The following is a 5012-nucleotide window of genomic DNA, read 5'->3' on the forward strand; positions in this document are numbered from 1 at the left end:
AAACAATGAAAATAAATAAATAAATAAAACGGATAATTAAGCTTAACCCCAATTGATTTGGGCCCAATCAATTTGGGTTCAATCTGTTTGGATCCGGACCGCGTCTACACCTATAAGTTTTTCCATTCCATTTTGTGAAGAACCAAATCCACTGACAATCATTTCCACAGCTAAGACCCTAAAAAATATTGTTTTTGTCCAACAAGTGAAACGTTTTTTCACTTGATAGACAAGAAATAAATTCTCAGATAGCCAACAAATCATGCTTTGATAGCATGAAACAAAAAATGTCTTAGTCTGAAGAATGCGATAATAGAAATGCAACTACTTTATTCATGATCAGAGCAAAATTTATAAGCTAAAACAGTTGAGAAATTTCAATTATTCATTACCACCATTACCTCCAACAAATAGACCATCATCTACTCCTAAGTGGACCATGATGTGCTCTTAAAAAATCTCTAACAATCTTGACTTTATCAAATCTAAATGATCTCTACTCTGGCAGAATCCAATGCATCAACCTGAGCATAAGTAAAAACCAACACAGTATGCATTACACTTTAACAGATGGATACTAACCAAATTAATTATAGAAGCAAACATAAGGCAGAAAATCTTTTATTTTATTTTATTTTATTATCACACCAGCAAATTTAACAAAAAAAAATTCACGATATCTTAAATAAATTGGATCATATTTTAAAATTTATAAAAATTGAAGGATTCGATTTAATTAAATGAAGATTAAATCCACCAATTTAAAGAAGAAGTCTAGGGACTAATTGTAAAATTTGACAGAAATTAAATACACTCAAATTTCCCCTCTCTCAACCGACAATTCATATGAACATGTTCAAAATCTCTTTTATTCTCGTTTTCCAGTTAAAGTTGAATCTTCTACGATTGTGAGGGTCCACAATCCCAGGGTGAATGTCCATCGATTAATTACTTTTTTTTTCTTTTAATCTAAACAAAGGTGGAATAATCAGGAATGTTAATTACTTGTAAATTGATGGCGGTTGGTGCTGTTAATTAATTTAAGCTGCTTTAAGAGTTTGCCTAACTCCAAAAAGAAAAAGAAGCGTATATTGATGATGTAAACCCATTCTTTAATACCCTCAACAACTACAATCCACCCACTGATATGCAAAGGTAAGGATTTACCAAAGAAAGAGAATGGAAATTGTAAATGTGCTCTTTGCGCTGATGTTTGCATGGTTGACATAGCAGTTTTATATACTACTCATGGCTGCAATAATATAAATGAAGCAGGTAAAATCTATTTGATTCTACATTGGGGATTCATATTCTTGTTCACTTTCAACTTTTTAGTTAAATTGTGGGATTAGAAGCAATGTCATTAGTAATCTAGGCTAATTGATCGTGATTTTGGCATCAGATAATGGTGCTTAATTAGGATATTCATGCGTCACCAAACCGTACTATCTTCATCATCCTCGCCCGTCACAGCTATTAACCCTGGGCCTAGCACACTCCCATCATCTTTTCTTGTCATTTTGTCAATATATATCATCCCATGCTGCACTAATGCTATGCCTACCAGCATAGAAGGCAGTTGGGCTGAAACTGTCTACGTGCCTTTTTTTTTAACTCTTTTCTTTTTTTTTTTTTTTACAAGAAGGACATTTTAGATTTACGGGCTCTCGAAAGATTACAAATACGAAGCGGATTTACTCATTTGCATAGAGACATAAATGCTTCTGCAAACCAACAAACCTTGGTTGGTCATGCATTTATTACCTCGAGTACTCTACAGTTATCCCAACTGACCATGCGCATTGAGTTACAGCTATGTAGTCTTTTCATGGTCCAATGGCTCAACATAACCAATTAGAAGCTTGATTGAATGTTCAATTATCTGCATTCGGACTAAAGTAGCTGCAAGAAAATGCCACAGGACCAAAACAACGTCTTCCTGTCATTAACTTCCATTTTCTGTGTGCATATGACATGCAAGACAGTCGAGCAATTCATGTCGGTTCCTCAAGATATATGCTTTTTGAATAGCATTATTTTTGCAATGAGCAAAGCGATGAAGCCGAAAATCTTCGTATTCCTACTCTTGGTAAGTTGTTCATCACTCTTCAATCTGGCACTAGGCGCCCAATCTTACCAAGGAAAATGGAAACTGTTGAAGAGAAGCATTGGAGTTTCGGCAATGCATATGGCATTGTTACCAAATGAGCGAATTGTCATTTTTGACAGAACGGATTTCGGTCCTTCCAACATTACTCTTCCGCAAGGAAAGTGCATAAAAGAGTTGCAATCATCTGATTGTTATGCGCATTCTGTAGAGTTCAATCCAGCTACGCGCATTGTTAGGCCACTCACTATATTGTCGGATACATGGTGTTCTTCTGGCGCATTATCACAGGATGGTACTTTAGTGCAAAGTGGAGGTTATAGACTTGGCGAAAAAGTTGTCCGATTCTTCAAGCCATGCATGGATTGCGACTGGGAAGAGGATCAAAATGGTCTTCTTTCACCAAGATGGTATGCTTCTAATCAAGTTTTACCAGATGGGAAGATCATTGTTGTCGGTGGGAGATATCAGTTCACATATGAATTCATTCCTAAAGCCTCCAGTTCTGATCAAAGGGTATACCAACTTTCATTCCTAAAAGAAACAAGATATTCACCCCTGGTCCCCAACAACCTCTACCCTTTTCTACATCTCTCAACTGACGGAAATCTGTTTATTTTCGCCAATGACCGAGGAATTCTACTCGATTATGTAAACAACAAGGTGATTAGAAGTTATCCTGTAATGCCTGGTAGCGTTTCCCACAATTATCCTAGCACAGGTTCCTCTGTTCTTCTCCCTTTGAAACTCTTTAGCACCGACAACGACAATAACACTAGCACCCCAGATGCTGAGGTCTTAATCTGCGGTGGGACACCCCCAGACTCAAATGAGAAGGCTAATGTGGGAATCTTTGTTCCAGCCTCAAAATCTTGTGGCCGCTTGATAATTACAGCGGCATCTCCAAAATGGGAAATGGAGGAAATGCCAATCAGCAGAGTGATGGGCGACATGATCATGTTACCAACAGGAGACGTACTTATCATAAATGGTGCGGCCAAAGGCACCGCTGGTTGGGGTGTTGCACGAGACCCTGTTCTGAACCCAGTGTTGTACCACCCAGACACTCCAAACAGTGACAAAATTACCAGATTTGAGGTATTAACCCCGTCTATGATTCCTAGACTTTATCATTCAACTGCTCATTTAATATCAGATGGTCGAGTCTTAGTCGGTGGCAGCAATCCTAATATGAATTACAACTTCTCTGCACTTTATCCAACTGAACTTAGTCTTGAAGCATTTTATCCACCATATTTGAGCCCAACAAAGCCTCGGCCATCGATCATTGCGGTAAAGCCAGGGTTGAAGCTAGGTTATAAGCAGAAAGTTTCTCTGGAGTTCACATTGAAGGGGAATGTTAATCAGGCAGATATTTTTGTTACAATGGTGGCTCCATCTTTTACTACACATTCAATTGCGATGAACCAAAGGTTGCTAGTATTGGCATTCAACGACAGAGTGAAGAAGACTCCTTCCGGAAACTATTTGGTGGAAGGCTATGCCCCAGAAACAGCGGCATTGGCGCCGCCTGGATATTACCAGTTATTTTTGGTCCATGATGCTATTCCAAGCAGAGGGACGTGGGTCCATATCAAGCAGTACTAGTTAGAAGCAATTATGTTTCTTTAGTTCATAATTTCAATGTAAGAAAAATTGGTCATCAGATGAAAAATGTAATATTGGTTGTTGTTCTTGAATTGGATTTTAATATAAATAATAATGATAATTGGGTATATTGTTTTTTTCTAATCCTTAATTTACCTTTAAATCTCTTTTATTTTTATTTTTATTTTTATTTAATTAAAAAAAATCACACGTATAAATTATTTTGAATCCACAACTTTCAAATACCAATTTCATACTAAAAGATTCAAAATTCAGTTGGCAATAATTAGATATATATTTTTTTATATAATTAGACATATTATTAATGCAAGGTAATTGTTGGGCATGTCAAATGAGATCGACCACTCAACTAATTAAATCCATCATCACTGTCGCTTGATGGGCCTTGAATTAAATCACTCGTAGTGCTTTAATGAACCAGGCCTTGGAACGTTCAATCCAAGAATGGGTCTCCTTGTGGAATGAGCCTTTCCTGCTCTGCCAAAATTTAGGCCATACCCTAAAGTTCGATTTCTCCATTGAAAGGCTTCGCCGAATCTTATCCTAGAAATTTGATATTGCAGTTAATGGTATTTTTTTTCTTAAGCATGACAGCTAATGCACTTTAATGTTTGTTTCAATCCTAAATTCACGTTTGATAAGATAAGATAAGATTAAGGTATTCTTGGCTGGATTACAATTCTAATGAAACCACTGCTGGAAAATAAATATCTACATACTTTATGACTGCTATTTTATCCCTTCTGAAATTCCACGTCATGATTCCAGAAAAGGTTTTGACTGTTTAGGTGTGTTGCACGTTGATTAATTGCCGAATTCCGAAGTCCTAGGTAATTGTTATCTCCTGTGATTTAGACCTTAATCCAAACTATAGTTATAGCGGAATCAATCAAAACAATCAACTTAAAAATTAGACTGATTAAAAGCAATAAACAACCAAAAAATTAAAAATAAAAAAAAAGAAAATATCAATAATATATGTGGTTCGAGAATGAACACAATTAAAAAAAAATAACGATCAAAGATCTAAGATTATTACAATATAACGCTCAATTGAAAGCCCACTTACAGCCAATCTTTTATTTATAATCAAAGAATTGTATTTTCCTAATTTCTTGACGTTAACTACAAATCCAAACCAAAAGAAGCTTAATACTAACGAGGTAAACCCTAAAACCAACCCTGCACTGTCAAATCATTGATTTCATATTTGGGATTGTAGGTCTGAAACACATGTTGGGTCAACCTTGTCAGGCTCAAGGGTAAAAAGCCTAGG

The 5012-nt window shown here is 36.2% G+C and overlaps 1 pseudogene across 1 annotated transcript; it reads left to right on the plus strand.

Annotated features, from left to right (window-relative positions):
* The first annotated feature begins 1448 nt into the window (after positions 1-1448).
* LOC111302724 (aldehyde oxidase GLOX pseudogene) lies at positions 1449-3859 on the plus strand (annotated as a pseudogene). Its single transcript, XR_016345378.1, has one exon. The product of XR_016345378.1 is annotated as an aldehyde oxidase GLOX pseudogene (transcript).
* Positions 3860-5012: the final 1153 nt, after the last annotated feature.

This window comes from Durio zibethinus, chromosome 9 (genome assembly GCF_047325235.1).
Source record: "Durio zibethinus cultivar Kanyao isolate XHJ-2024 chromosome 9, ASM4732523v1, whole genome shotgun sequence".
Lineage (NCBI taxonomy): Eukaryota > Viridiplantae > Streptophyta > Magnoliopsida > Malvales > Malvaceae > Durio > Durio zibethinus.